Source organism: Oncorhynchus gorbuscha, linkage group LG03, assembly GCF_021184085.1.
Source record: "Oncorhynchus gorbuscha isolate QuinsamMale2020 ecotype Even-year linkage group LG03, OgorEven_v1.0, whole genome shotgun sequence".
NCBI lineage: Eukaryota > Metazoa > Chordata > Actinopteri > Salmoniformes > Salmonidae > Oncorhynchus > Oncorhynchus gorbuscha.
In genome coordinates this window covers 40,129,157-40,145,779 of record NC_060175.1, presented here as the reverse complement: position 1 = coordinate 40,145,779, position 16,623 = coordinate 40,129,157, and the positions used below count along the sequence as shown (strand labels likewise).

Sequence of the window (16,623 nt, the reverse complement as noted above, 5' to 3'; positions counted from 1 at the left end):
CAATAAATGTTAGTTTTGTTTGATAAAGTCCATAATTTATGTCCAAATACCTCCTTTTTGTTCGTGAGGCCAAATGAGGCGCAGGCACTTAGTTCAGACGACAGTTCCAGTTACAATTACAGTTCATAGAAACATGTCAAACGATGTATAGAATCAATCTTTAGGTTGTTTTTATCATAAATCTTCAATAATATTCCAACCGGACAATTCCTCTGTCTTTAGAAAGGAAAAGGAACACAGCTACCTCTCACAGGCCCGCACGCGACTGAGCTCACGGCATTCTGCCAGACACCTGACTCAAACAGCTCTTATTCTCTCCCCTCACAGTAGAAGCCTGAAACAAGGTTCTAAAGACTGTTGACATCTAGTGGAAGCCTTAGGAAGTGCAATCAAACCATATTTTACACTGTATATCTGATAGGCAAACACTTGAAAACCGAAAAACCTCAGATTTCCCACTTCCTGGTTAGATTTTTTTCTCAGCTTTTTGCCTGCCATATGAGTTCTGTTATACTCACAGCCATCATTCAAACAGTTTTAGAAACTTCAGTGTGTTTTCTATCCAAATATACTAATAATATGCATACAGTTGTATGAAAAAGTTTGAGCACCCCTGACAATTTCCATGATTTCTATTTATAAATAATTGGGTGTTTGGATCAGCAATTTCATGTTGATCTATCAAATAACTGATGGACACAGTAATATTTCAGTAATGAAATGAGGTTTATTGAATTAACAGAAAATGTGCAATATGCATCAAAACAAAATTAGACAGGTGCATAAATTTGGCCACCCCAATAGAAAAATCACATCAGTATTTAGTAGAGCCTCCTTTTGCTAAAATAACAGCCTCTAGACTCTTCCCATAGCCTCTAATAAGTGTCTGGATTCTGGATGAAGGTATTTTGGACCATTCCTCCTTACAAAACATCTCCAGTTAATTTAGGTTTGATGGTTGCCGAGCATGGACAGCCCACTTCAAATCATCCCACAGATCCTCAATGATATTCAGGTCTGGGAACTGGGATGGCCATTCCAGAACATTGTACTTGTTCCTCTGCATAGATTTTGAGCAGTGTTTTGGGTCGTTGTCTTGTTGAAATATCCCGGCGTAACTTCACCTTTGTGACTGATTCTTCAACATTATTCCCAAGAATCTGCTGATATTGAGTGGAATCCATGTGACCCTCAACTTTAACAAGATTCCCAGTACCGGCACTGGCCACACAGCCCCACAGCATGATGGAACCCCCACCAAATGTTACTGTTGGAAGCAAGTGTGTTTCCTTGGAACGCTGTGTTCTTTTGCCGCCATGCATAACATCCCTTGTTATGACCAAATAACTCAATTTGTTCTTTGTTTCATCAGTCCACAGCACCTTATTCCAAAATGAAGCTAGCTTGTCCAAGTGTGCGTTTGCATACCTCAAGCGACTCTGTTTGTGGCGTGTGTAGAGAAAAGGCTTCTTCTGCATCACTCTCCCATACAGCTTCTCCTTGTGCAAAGTGTGCTGAATTGTTGAACAATGTGACACCATCTTCAGCAAGATGAATCTTTGGAGGTGGTCTGCTTTTGACCATTCTCACCATCCTTTGCCCTTTACCCTTTGCCTCTCTGATATTTTACTTGGCCTGCCACTTCTGGCCTTAACAAGAACTGTGCCTGTGGTCTTCCATTTCCTCACTATGTTCCTCACAGTGGACACCGACAGCTTTAATCTCTGCTATAGCTTTTTTGTAACCTTCCTCTAAACCATAATGTTGAACAATTTTTGTTTTCAGGTCATTTGCGAGTTGTTTTGAGGCCCCCATGTTGCCACTCTTCAGAGGAGAGTCAAAGAGAACAACAACTTGCAATTGGCCACCTTAAATACCTTTTCTCATGATTGGATGCACTTGTCTATGAAGTTCAAGGCTTAATGAGCTCACCAAACCAATTGTGTGTTCCAATTAATCAGTGCTAAGTAGTTACAGGTATTCAAATCAACAGAATGACAAGGGTGCCCACATTTTTGCATAGCCTATTTTTCACATCTGATTTAATTTCATACAACTTTATATTGCTACACTAAAAATCTTTGTCTGGACAATACCCCAGTACTCAGCTTTTATTAGAAACTGAATGGCATGCCACTGTGATCATTTTCTGTGACGACAAAGTAAATTATTATACAGCCTCAGAGGGGTGCCCAAACTTTTTCATATGACTGTATCTTAGCTTTTGGGCCTGAGTAGCAGGCAGTTTACTCTGGGCACCTTATTCATCCAAGCTACTCAATACTGCCCCCCTGCCATAAGAAGTTAAAAGTAGAATTGCTTTCCCATTGTTCCTCAACTGCAGTGTATGATATACCATTTTCTAGTATTTACTTTTAATCCAATCACAATTTCAAATTTTGCTACATAGGACAGAATCAAAGTGGTGGGTCACATATGGGCTGCCCACAGTGGGCCAATGCCTTGGGGGCCAATGTGGAGCCGATGCGCCAATGTGGGCAGACTACGTGGGGCCAATATTTATTTGCATATATTTTTTACGTCTAAGTCAAGGAATCTAACTAGCAGCCAGCGGCACTTGCCGCGACTGGTATTCGACTGGTAAGTGTCACTTTTTAAAAAGATATATTTTTGTGGACCCGAAGTTGAATATCCATGCTCTGTGCTAATCTAACAATAACCATGGAAGGGAGAGGAGTGTGGTTCTGATGTTTAACATCTGCTGGTTGTTTTTAGCTTTTGTGAAGTCAGCAAAGGACCCCTGCGAGAGCAGATAGCCTCTGCGGCAGATAGAGAGAGACGGTCGATACAACATCCCTTCTGTTCTACTGCTCTTCTATTTATACAATTACACTGTCGTTTCTTAAAACACAGCCATCTGCTCCTAAATTATTCACACAGCAGCAGTTATCTACTCCTTGTGCTGTTGTTGTCCTCTATTCTGCATAATCCACAGGAGCTGCCAGCGCGATAAGGGAGGGCTACAATCTTCCTTCAGGTTTCTACTACACTACACGACAACACCACCACTCTGACAAGTGTCATTGCTAACTGAGTGGGTAAAAGCAGAGAGAATGGTCCATAATTGCTGAGGAAATCTGCAGCCAATGCAGCAAGCTGCCAGCTGCCAGGCAGCTTTTTGAGCAGACCGACTCTCAACAACTCTTCCCCAGGAGAAGCAGCCTGCGGCGACTGGCCAACACACACCTAGTGAGAGGAACAGTCTAGGGGAAAAAACAGGAGAGGAGAAAGAGAGAATAACAAATGGGAGAGGAAAGAAAATAATCAAATTAAAAATAAAAAAAATTGGGGAAAACGAAGTAGAGGGGAGATTGTGGGAAAGAGCTGACTGGGTTGCGCTGAGAGCAGTCTGGTCTTGATGGAGGCCCTGTGCTGCTGCAGCTTGGCTTTACAAACACACACAGGCAGGCTAGAGCCATGCATCACTCCCTCCTGGATGTCTCCTGGGCAGGCCTCATTACTCATCTCTAGGCTTGGGCAATATACCTTTTATACTGCATACCGGGGTATTTTGAAATAGCGACAGTATGATTTTCAAAAACGTTTGCTTATAACTACTGTTTATAACTATAATTTCAGTATAACTATTAGAAATCTAAGATGTGTCTAATGAATTATATCCAGCTCAGGGCTCCAGCTACAGTGCCAGTCAAAAGTTGGGACACACCTACTCATTCCAGGGTTTTTCGTTATTTTTACACATTGTAGATTAATAGTGAAGACATTAAAACAATGAAAGAACACATATGGAATTGTGCAGTAACCAAAAAAGTGTTGAACAAATCAAAATGTATTTTAGATTAGAGATACTTCAAAGTAGCCAACCATTGCCTTGATGTCAACTTTGCACACTCTTGACATCCTTACATTTTCCCTGACACCCAAAAGTACTTGTTACATTTTTAATACTTAGCAGGACAGAAAATGGTCAAATTCACACACTTATTAAGAGACCATCCCTGGTCATCCCTACTGCCTCTGATCTGGAGGGCTCAAACACAAATGCTTCATTTGTAAATGATGTCTGAGTGTTGAAGTGTGCCCCTGGCAATGCAAAATTTTTTTACAAAAAAAAAAATATATATATATATAAATAATGTTGTCTGGTTTGCTTAATATAAGGACTTTGAAATTATTTATACTTAAGTATATTTTAGTGTTTACATTTACTTTTGATACTTAAGCATATTTAAAACCAAATACTTTTAGACTTTTACTTTTAAAGTCATATTTTACTGGGTGACTTTCACTTTTACTTGAGTTGTTTTCTTTTTGAGGTATCTTTACTTTGACTCAATTGGGTACTGTGGCGGAGGAATCAGAATGAGCTCAGCAACATATATCATTAAGATGTCTTATCTGCTTAATATGCTTATATGATTGAACTGTTGAACTCTTGTTATTAGAATGTATCCCTTCGGACTCTGGTGTTGGCAGTTGCACTTCCTCCCTCATATGGGCCTCAGTCACCTGGGGCCCAGAGAGGGGAGAAGTCAGGCTTGTCTATCACATGTACCTGTTGCTATGCAGAATATCAGAAAGAGAATAGGGCAAAGGAGGACAGGAGGTAACATTGTCTTCATATGTGAATATGTGTCTTTACCTATTGCAAACTATGTGAAAGGATGGCGTGATTAATGAGGAACCAATTACTTGTCTCCACAATGTCTGTGCCCAGTCACTCCCTCCTTCGGCCTTGTAGGAGATAAGGTCTGAGACAGGACGCGTGTGGTAGTGTCTGGAACCATTGTATGTCATCTCTGACGTTGCACCTATCCTGGGATAGTGTATGACCCAGAGGCTCACTCTCCTCAGGAAACTCTGTAAGAGGAAAATAAGGTATTTACCTGATTTGTTTATAACAGGTTTTGATCATGAAGTCTAAGATTTGAATGTCTATTTCAGACTAATATCCATAACGGTTGTTTTTAAAAGTGATAATGGAAATTAGAATATATTCAAAAGTATAATTTTTGTATTCACCAGAAAAGCCCTTCCTTTGAAATGGCTATCCATGTTTTGACCAAAGACTTACACACTCACAGACTTGAGCTAATATGTTCATTCTCCCCAAAAACCTTGATCATGTAACTGTCACGATTGCTGTCATCGTGGAAATGACCGGACCAAGGTGCCGCATGGTGAGCGTACATTTCTGTTATTGATAAATGTCACCAACAAAACAAAGAAAAAGGAAACGACCGTGAAGCTTACTTAGGCTATACTGCCACTAACAAAGACAACTACCCACAAATATAAAATGAAAAAAGGCTCCCTAAGTATGATTCCCAATCAGAGACAACGATAGCTGTCCCTGATTGAGAACCATACGCGGCCAAAACATAGAAACAAAGAACTGAGTTTCCCACCCGAGTCACACCCTGACCAACCAAAAGTAGAGAATAAAAATATCTCTACGGTCAGGGCGTGACAGTAACATACATAACACTCCTTATTATTCTTTATTTCTCCAACATGACAATGTTTAGAAGTCATTTTTCTTGGGTATACACTACCCAAGAGGAACTATACACACGCATCAAAAGTTAAATAAGGTGAACGCACCAATTTGTAAGTCGCTCTGGATAAGAGCGTCTGCTAAATGACTTAAATGTAATGTAAATGTATTTTGTTTGTCCATTCTCTCAGACATTAAAATTGGGATTTTGCGTGCAAATGTAATGTCCATAACGCTGGAATCACACAGCAAGTGAATGGGTTCATCTTTGAGCCTCCTTAAACATGCATGAAAAGAGCACTACTGGGCTTTACTGTCAAAGGAAGGGCACTTTGACGCACACACACAAAAGTCAATGCTGCTGACTGAAAACCAAGCTGGTACGCCCAGTAGCACAGTCTTTGTGCGTATGCCATGGTCCACGATGAGTGTTGAAGAAACGGAAGGCTTCCTTACGGGTTAACGTCATCATCATTTTGTATATTTGTGGCCGCGTGCCTGAGGCCTGCCTGTAACCTGTGTCAAAGACAATCAATGTGTGTGAGACCAGACAAACGCTTGTTTACCAGTCTATTTCTGGGCCCTAACATTTGAACATGACGACTGAGTTAGAGTACATGTCTGTGTGTTTTACAGAGTAAGAGAATGTGCCACTGTTCTGTGTCACACTAATAAAAGAGTGTAGGGTAGTGTGACAGTGTGTTAGTAAGTCTATAATGAAACAGTGTAGGGGAGTGTGACAGTGTGTTAGTAGTAAGTCTATAATGAAACAGTGTAGGGTAGTGTGACAGTGTGTTAGTAGTAAGTCTATAATGAAACAGTGTAGGGTAGTGTGACAGTGTGTTAGTAGTAAGTCTATAATGAAACAGTGTAGGGTAGTGTGACAGTGTGTTAGTAGTAAGTCTATAATGAAACAGTGCGGGGTAGTGTGACAGTGTGCTAGTAGTAAGTCTATAATGAAACAGTGTAGGGTAGTGTGACAGTGTGTTAGTAGTAAGTCTATAATGAAACAGTGTAGGGTAGTGTGACAGTGTGTTAGTAGTAAGTCTATAATGAAACAGTGTAGGGGAGTGTGACAGTGTGTTAGTAGTAAGTCTATAATGAAACAGTGTAGGGTAGTGTGACAGTGTGTTAGTAGTAAGTCTATAATGAAACAGTGTAGGGTAGTGTGACAGTGTGTTAGTAGTAAGTCTATAATGAAACAGTGTAGGGGAGTGTGACAGTGTGTTAGTAAGTCTATAATGAAACAGTGTAGGGTAGTGTGACAGTGTGTTAGTAGTAAGTCTATAATGAAACAGTGTAGGGTAGTGTGACAGTGTGTTAGTAGTAAGTCTATAATGAAACAGTGTAGGGTAGTGTGACAGTGTGTTAGTAGTAAGTCTATAATGAAACAGTGTAGGGTAGTGTGACAGTGTGTTAGTAGTAAGTCTATAATGAAACAGTGTAGGGTAGTGTGACAGTGTGTTAGTAAGTCTATAATGAAACAGTGCGGGGTAGTGTGACAGTGTGTTAGTAGTAAGTCTATAATGAAACAGTGTAGGGTAGTGTGACAGTGTGTTAGTAAGTCTATAATGAAACAGTGTAGGGGAGTGTGACAGTGTGTTAGTAGTAAGTCTATAATGAAACAGTGTAGGGTAGTGTGACAGTGTGTTAGTAGTAAGTCTATAATGAAACAGTGTAGGGGAGTGTGACAGTGTGTTAGTAGTAAGTCTATAATGAAACAGTGCAGGGTAGTGTGACAGTGTGTTAGTAGTAAGTCTATAATGAAACAGTGTAGGGTAGTGTGACTGTGTGTTAGTAGTAATTCTATAATGAAACAGTGTAGGGTAGTGTGACAGTGTGTTAGTAGTAAGTCTATAATGAAACAGTGCAGGGTAGTGTGACAGTGTGTTAGTAGTAAGTCTATAATGAAACAGTGTAGGGTAGTGTGACAGTGTGTTAGTAGTAAGTCTATAATGAAACAGTGCAGGGTAGTGTGACAGTGTGTTAGTAGTAAGTCTATAATGAAACAGTGCAGGGTAGTGTGACAGTGTGTTAGTAGTAAGTCTATAATGAAACAGTGCAGGGTAGTGTGACAGTGTGTTAGTAAGTCTATAATGAAACAGTGCAGGGTAGTGTGACAGTGTGTTAGTAGTAAGTCTATAATGAAACAGTGCAGGGTAGTGTGACAGTGTGTTAGTAAGTCTATAATGAAACAGTGTAGGGTAGTGTGACAGTGTGTTAGTAGTAAGTCTATAATGAAACAGTGTAGGGTAGTGTGACAGTGTGTTAGTAGTAAGTCTATAATGAAACAGTGTAGGGTAGTGTGACAGTGTGTTAGTAGTAAGTCTATAATGAAACAGTGTAGGGTAGTGTGACAGTGTGTTAGTAAGTCTATAATGAAACAGTGCAGGGTAGTGTGACAGTGTGTTAGTAGTAAGTCTATAATGAAACAGTGTAGGGTAGTGTGACAGTGTGTTAGTAGTAAGTCTATAATGAAACAGTGTAGGGGAGTGTGACAGTGTGTTAGTAGTAAGTCTATAATGAAACAGTGTAGGGGAGTGTGACAGTGTGTTAGTAAGTCTATAATGAAACAGTGTAGGGTAGTGTGACAGTGTGTTAGTAGTAAGTCTATAATGAAACAGTGTAGGGGAGTGTGACAGTGTGTTAGTAAGTCTATAATGAAACAGTGTAGGGTAGTGTGACAGTGTGTTAGTAGTAAGTCTATAATGAAACAGTGCAGGGTAGTGTGACAGTGTGTTAGTAAGTCTATAATGAAACAGTGCAGGGTAGTGTGACAGTGTGTTAGTAGTAAGTCTATAATGAAACAGTGTAGGGTAGTGTGACAGTGTGTTAGTAGTAAGTCTATAATGAAACAGTGCAAGGTAGTGTGACAGTGTGTTAGTTGTAAGTCTATAATGAAACAGTGTAGGGTAGTGTGACAGTGTGTTAGTAGTAAGTCTATAATGAAACAGTGTAGGGTAGTGTGACAGTGTGTTAGTAAGTCTATAATGAAACAGTGTAGGGTAGTGTGACAGTGTGTTAGTAAGTCTATAATGAAACAGTGCAAGGTAGTGTGACAGTGTGTTAGTTGTAAGTCTATAATGAAACAGTGTAGGGGAGTGTGACAGTGTGTTAGTAGTAAGTCTATAATGAAACAGTGTAGGGGAGTGTGACAGTGTGTTAGTAGTAAGTCTATAATGAAACAGTGTAGGGTAGTGTGACAGTGTGTTAGTAGTAAGTCTATAATGAAACAGTGTAGGGTAGTGTGACAGTGTGTCAGTAAGTCTATAATGAAACAGTGTAGGGTAGTGTGACAGTATGTTAGTAGTAAGTCTATAATGAAACAGTGTAGGGTAGTGTGACAGTGTGTTAGTAGTAAGTATATAATGAAACAGTGTAGGGTAGTGTGACAGTGTGTTTAGTAAGTCTATAATGAGTAGTAAGTATATAATGAAACAGTGTAGGGTAGTGTGACAGTGTGTTAGTAGTAAGTATATAATGAAACAGTGTAGGGTAGTGTGACAGTGTGTTAGTAGTAAGTCTATAATGAAACAGTGTAGGGGAGTGTGACAGTGTGTTAGTAGTAAGTCTATAATGAAACAGTGTAGGGGAGTGTGACAGTGTGTTAGTAGTAAGTCTATAATGAAACAGTGTAGGGTAGTGTGACAGTGTGTTAGTAGTAAGTATATAATGAAACAGTGTAGGGTAGTGTGACAGTGTGTTAGTAGTAAGTCTATAATGAAACAGTGTAGGGGAGTGTGACAGTGTGTTAGTAGTAAGTCTATAATGAAACAGTGTAGGGGAGTGTGACAGTGTGTTAGTAGTAAGTCTATAATGAAACAGTGTAGGGGAGTGTGACAGTGTGTTAGTAGTAAGTCTATAATGAAACAGTGTAGGGGAGTGTGACAGTGTGTTAGTAGTAAGTCTATAATGAAACAGTGTAGGGTAGTGTGACAGTGTGTTAGTAGTAAGTCTATAATGAAACAGTGTAGGGTAGTGTGACTGTGTGTTAGTAGTAAGTCTATAATGAAACAGTGCAGGGTAGTGTGACAGTGTGTTAGTAGTAAGTCTATAATGAAACAGTGTAGGGTAGTGTGACAGTGTGTTAGTAGTAAGTCTATAATGAAACAGTGTAGGGTAGTGTGACAGTGTGTTAGTAGTAAGTCTATAATGAAACAGTGTAGGGTAGTGTGACAGTGTGTTAGTAGTAAGTCTATAATGAAACAGTGTAGGGGAGTGTGACAGTGTGTTAGTAGTAAGTCTATAATGAAACAGTGCAGGGTAGTGTGACAGTGTGTTAGTAGTAAGTCTATAATGAAACAGTGTAGGGTAGTGTGACAGTGTGTTAGTAGTAAGTCTATAATGAAACAGTGTAGGGTAGTGTGACAGTGTGTTAGTAGTAAGTCTATAATGAAACAGTGTAGGGTAGTGTGACAGTGTGTTAGTAGTAAGTCTATAATGAAACAGTGTAGGGTAGTGTGACAGTGTGTTAGTAGTAAGTCTATAATGAAACAGTGTAGGGTAGTGTGACAGTGTGTTAGTAAGTCTATAATGAAACAGTGTAGGGTAGTGTGACAGTGTGTTAGTAGTAAGTCTATAATGAAACAGTGTAGGGTAGTGTGACAGTGTGTTAGTAAGTCTATAATGAAACAGTGTAGGGTAGTGTGACAGTGTGTTAGTAGTAAGTCTATAATGAAACAGTGTAGGGTAGTGTGACAGTGTGTTAGTAGTAAGTCTATAATGAAACAGTGTAGGGGAGTGTGACAGTGTGTTAGTAGTAAGTCTATAATGAAACAGTGTAGGGTAGTGTGACAGTGTGTTAGTAAGTCTATAATGAAACAGTGTAGGGGAGTGTGACAGTGTGTTAGTAGTAAGTCTATAATGAAACAGTGTAGGGTAGTGTGACAGTGTGTTAGTAGTAAGTCTATAATGAAACAGTGTAGGGGAGTGTGACAGTGTGTTAGTAGTAAGTCTATAATGAAACAGTGTAGGGGAGTGTGACAGTGTGTTAGTAGTAAGTCTATAATGAAACAGTGTAGGGTAGTGTGACAGTGTGTTAGTAAGTCTATAATGAAACAGTGTAGGGTAGTGTGACAGTGTGTTAGTAGTAAGTCTATAATGAAACAGTGTAGGGTAGTGTGACAGTGTGTTAGTAGTAAGTCTATAATGAAACAGTGTAGGGTAGTGTGACAGTGTGTTAGTAGTAAGTCTATAATGAAACAGTGTAGGGTAGTGTGACAGTGTGTTAGTAGTAAGTCTATAATGAAACAGTGTAGGGTAGTGTGACAGTGTGTTAGTAGTAAGTCTATAATGAAACAGTGTAGGGTAGTGTGACAGTGTGTTAGTAATTCTATAATGAAACAGTGTAGGGTAGTGTGACAGTGTGTTAGTAGTAAGTCTATAATGAAACAGTGTAGGGTAGTGTGACAGTGTGTTAGTAGTAAGTCTATAATGAAACAGTGTAGGGGAGTGTGACAGTGTGTTAGTAGTAAGTCTATAATGAAACAGTGCGGGGTAGTGTGACAGTGTGTTAGTAGTAAGTCTATAATGAAACAGTGTAGGGTAGTGTGACAGTGTGTTAGTAAGTCTATAATGAAACAGTGTAGGGGAGTGTGACAGTGTGTTAGTAGTAAGTCTATAATGAAACAGTGTAGGGTAGTGTGACAGTGTGTTAGTAGTAAGTCTATAATGAAACAGTGTAGGGGAGTGTGACAGTGTGTTAGTAGTAAGTCTATAATGAAACAGTGTAGGGGAGTGTGACAGTGTGTTAGTAGTAAGTCTATAATGAAACAGTGTAGGGGAGTGTGACAGTGTGTTAGTAGTAAGTCTATAATGAAACAGTGTAGGGGAGTGTGACAGTGTGTTAGTAGTAAGTCTATAATGAAACAGTGTAGGGGAGTGTGACAGTGTGTTAGTAGTAAGTCTATAATGAAACAGTGTAGGGTAGTGTGACAGTGTGTTAGTAGTAAGTCTATAATGAAACAGTGTAGGGGAGTGTGACAGTGTGTTAGTAGTAAGTCTATAATGAAACAGTGTAGGGGAGTGTGACAGTGTGTTAGTAGTAAGTCTATAATGAAACAGTGTAGGGGAGTGTGACAGTGTGTTAGTAGTAAGTCTATAATGAAACAGTGCAGGGGAGTGTGACAGTGTGTTAGTAAGTCTATAATGAAACAGTGCAGGGGAGTGTGACAGTGTGTTAGTAAGTCTATAATGAAACAGTGTAGGGTAGTGTGACAGTGTGTTAGTAGTAAGTCTATAATGAAACAGTGCAGGGTAGTGTGACAGTGTGTTAGTAAGTCTATAATGAAACAGTGTAGGGGAGTGTGACAGTGTGTTAGTAAGTCTATAATGAAACAGTGTAGGGGAGTGTGACAGTGTGTTAGTAAGTCTATAATGAAACAGTGTAGGGGAGTGTGACAGTGTGTTAGTAAGTCTATAATGAAACAGTGCAGGGTAGTGTGACAGTGTGTTAGTAAGTCTATAATGAAACAGTGTAGGGGAGTGTGACAGTGTGTTAGTAAGTCTATAATGAAACAGTGTAGGGGAGTGTGACAGTGTGTTAGTAAGTCTATAATGAAACAGTGTAGGGGAGTGTGACAGTGTGTTAGTAAGTCTATAATGAAACAGTGCAGGGTAGTGTGACAGTGTGTCAGTAAGTCTATAATGAAACAGTGTAGGGGAGTGTGACAGTGTGTTAGTAAGTCTATAATGAAACAGTGTAGGGGAGTGTGACAGTGTGTTAGTAGTAAGTCTATAATGAAACAGTGTAGGGGAGTGTGACAGTGTGTTAGTAGTAAGTCTATAATGAAACAGTGCAGGGTAGTGTGACAGTGTGTTAGTAGTAAGTCTATAATGAAACAGTGTAGGGTAGTGTGACAGTGTGTTAGTAGTAAGTCTATAATGAAACAGTGTAGGGTAGTGTGACAGTGCAGTAATATGAGCAGACCTCACACATTTACAATAGAAAATGTCACTTTATTTCAATGTACTTGTAATGGCGTTCTTCGTTTGTCGAAAGAGAGTCGGACCGAAATGCAGCGTGGTGGTTACTCATGTCTTTAATGAAACTAATGACGATACATGAAATAACTTATAAATACAAAAACAACAAACGGAACGTGAAAACCTATACAGCCTGTCTGGTGAACACTAACACGGAGACAGGAACAATCACCCACGAAATACACAGTGAAACCCAGGCTACCTAAATACGGTTCCCTATCAGAGACAACAAGAATCACCTGACTCTGATTGAGAACCGCCTCAGGCAGCCAAGCCTAAACTAGACACACCCCTAATCAACCACAATCCCAATGCCTACAAAAAAACCAATACGACAACACAAACCCATGTCACACCCTGGCCTGAACAAATATATAACAAAAACACAAAATACAATGACCAAGGCGTGACAGTACTATGTAAGAATTTTCCCCAACGCTGCACAAAGAGTTGAGGTGCATCAGTGTCAATGTCAAATCTGTACTGTATACAGGAAATATGTGTATCCATCAGTGTGTATGACTATAATTGTGAACATCAGTTAACCATCCTCTGTGCTGTCAGGCTGCGTTTCACATGCTATGGGGCTGCACTTTCAATGTGTCCGCTATCCCTCTCCCAGGCCCTCCCTCTCCTCCCCGGACCAGGCTGGAAGTCCAACACCATGAGACAGCACAGAGCCGAGGTGGGTCACAAATCACTCACACACACACACACACACACACACACACACACACACACACACACACACACACACACACACACACACACACACACACACACACACACACACACACACACACACACACACACACACACACACACACACACACACACACGTTTGGTGAGTTCAGTCACACAGCTTTGTCTTGATTGGTCAAAGACCAGCTGCAGACCATTAACCTACAGCTTTACTCAGCAAGAAAGTCATGCTATGAAAAGCAAAACTGACATTTACTCCTTGATGACAGCTTTATACACTCTTGGCATGCACTCAACCAGCTTCATAAGGAATGATTTGCCAACAGTCTTGAAGCAGTTCCCACATATGCTGAGCACTTGTTAACTGCTTTTCCCTCACTGCGGTCCAACTCATCCCAAACCATCTCAATTGGGTTGAGGTCGGGTGATTTTGGAGGCCAGGTCATCTGATGCAGCACTCCATCACTCTCCTTCTTGGTCAAATAGCCCTTACACAGCCTGGAGGTGTGTTTTGGGTCATTGTCTTGTTGAAAAACAAATGAGTCAAACTAAGGGCAAAACAGATGGGATGGCATATTGCTGCAAAATATATATATATGTAGAAAATAGTATAAATAAATAAAAACCCTGGAATGAGTAGATTTGTCCAAAATTTTGACTGGTACTGTGTAAAAATTTTGGACACATCTATTCATTCAAGGGTTTTTCTTTATTCATACTATTTTCTACATATATATATATAATATATATATTATATATACATACATCCATATATATATACATACATACATATATACATATATATACATACATATATACATACATACACATATATACATACATACATACACATATACATACATACACATACATATATACATACATACATACACATACACATACATATATACATACACATACATACACATATACATACACATACATATACATATATACATATATACATACATACATACACATACATATACATATATACATATATACATACACATACATATACATATACATATATACATATATACATACACATACATATACATATACATATATACATATATACATACATATATATATATATATATATAAACAAAAGTCTGTTTTTATATCCATTGAGAATGACAATAGTTCCTCGATGTATTTGAAAAATATTTCCAGGTCTCTCCCTTATGTTAACCACTCAGATTGAAATGGAAAATGTTGACGCTCTGATTCAGTATAAACATCATAAGATAGCCCTACCTGATTACTTATTATCTCTTGCTCAAATAGCCTACAGCTGTTTCTGTCTCAGCTCATTAGGAGCTTCAGGCTTGACCCAAGTTGATAGTTGATACAATGTTTCATTGCAGACAGGCCATGTGTAGCCATTGTGATTTATAGGATATGTTTTCTACCTGGAGGCTGCAATGTTTTTAGTTGTTGGCTTTAAAGGCTATTTTTTACATAGTTGGCAATAGAAGCACCTTTTTAGGTTAGTATCATTTTCATTTAGATTTGGATAGAATTTTGATTAACCACATGACAATGATTTTGAGATGTGAAGATGTTATTATCAATTAAATGCAACTGTTCCACAAAAATGTGCATTTGAAAACCATAACTGGCATGCAGATCGGAAGAAATGGTAAGATAAATTGACATTCCACATCAGAAAAGTTGCCGACTCCTTGTGTAGCCTATGAATATGTGAAAGTCAGTAGAAGCGGGAGGAGAATAGTTGGGTCGTCGTGATCTATGGCTCCCCCTTGAGTCATTTATGTCTTATTTCAACAAACAGTGTGCTTATTAAAATATCAGACAAGTTCAATGCATATATAGGGTATGTCTATTATTGGAAAATACACGTTTTAAAATGTAGACCAATCGATTGGTCGAAAGAACAGACGACTTTCGGTCGACCAAGATATGTTTTAGTCAGGGACAGCCTTAGTCTCTGATCTGTACTACACAGAAATGCATAGGCCTAATTATGGATATGATTGTCCTTCTCCAGTATAGAAATGCATAGGCCTAATTATGGATATGATTGTCCTTCTCCAGTATAGAAATGCATAGGCCTAATTATGGATATGATTGTCCTTCTCCAGTATATAAATGCATAGGCCTAATTATGGATATGATTGTCCTTCTCCAGTATATAAATGCATAGGCCTAATTATGGATATGATTGTCCTTCTCCAGTATATAAATGCATAGGCCTAATTATGGATATGATTGTCCTTCTCCAGTATAGAAATGCATAGGCCTAATTATGGATATGATTGTCCTTCTCCAGTATATAAATGCATAGGTCTAATTATGGATATGATTGTCCTTCTCCAGTATATAAATGCATAGGCCTAATTATGGATATGATTGTCCTTCTCCAGTATATAAATGCATAGGCCTAATTATGGATATGATTGTCCTTCTCCAGTATAGAAATGCATAGGCCTAATTATGGATATGATTGTCCTTCTCCAGTATAGAAATGCATAGGCCTAATTATGGATATGAATTTCATGTTTCACAAGTTTGGACATCACAGCGCAGCACAACAGAGCGCAGAAGAGTACAGTACAGCCAGGGTGAGAAATGTACTTTTTGGTCCACTAGCCACTGTGGCAGGTAGACAGAAAACAAAATTTACCAGCCACTCAGATTTTTTACTAGCCAATTGTTTTTATGTTTTACTATTACAACAAAAAAAACAGATAAGCATGCTTTGTGATGTTTAAAAAACAAGAAATGTAATCCTAGTAAGAAGTAATGGGTTCCAGTATATTGGTTATACTGCTTAATTTCATTTAATTTTTGTGACCTGCGTCTTTTAACCAATGTATGTTAAAATAAAGCATTTAGATCCAATAATGAAAACAAATAAACAGTTCTACAACTGAACATCAAGAATCCACAAAGTGCCTTCCCTAACACAAAATGTTGAGTGATACGATACGGCTTATTTATTATTATAGTTCAGGGCTCTACGCTGACATTTTTTACAAGGAGTACATGATGTCCTCCTAAGTATAAACATAGAAGCACACAAATGCATAAAGGAGAACAATGATTAAAAGTTAGTGAATAAAAGTGTTTGGGAGTGATCCATGCTCAATCAAGCACAATCATTAGGTCTGACATGTTCTGTTGGCCCTTTAAGGGACGGGCCGTTACCATGGTAACTTTGGCACTGGCTTGTCTGTGATGAAAAAAGCAGCAGACAGTTGCAGCAAACTCAAAACAACCTAGCATGTGAACAAAACAACCTAGCATGTGAACAAAACAACCTAGCACGTGAACAAAACAACCTAGCATGTGAACAAAACAACCTAGCATGTGAACAAAACAACCTAGCATGTGAACAAAACAACCTAGCATGTGAACAAAACAACCTAGCATGTGAACAAAACAACCTAGCATGTGAACAAAACAACCTAGCATGTGAACAAAACAATGTA

The 16,623-nt window shown here is 38.9% G+C and overlaps 1 protein-coding gene across 4 annotated transcripts in view; it reads right to left on the bottom strand.

Annotated features, from left to right (window-relative positions):
• The window catches only part of LOC124031370 (voltage-gated potassium channel subunit beta-2-like), a 148,422-nt gene that overhangs the window by 103,539 nt on the left and 28,260 nt on the right, over window positions 1-16,623 (bottom strand). For 2 of the 4 annotated variants that reach the window (XM_046342516.1, XM_046342513.1), the window contains exon 2: window positions 4,675-4,842. The exons of the other annotated variants lie outside the window; for them this stretch is intronic. The gene's annotated coding sequence lies outside the window, so the exon portion shown is untranslated. The remainder of the gene's footprint in view (window positions 1-4,674; window positions 4,843-16,623) is intronic. 4 annotated transcript variants of the gene reach the window in all.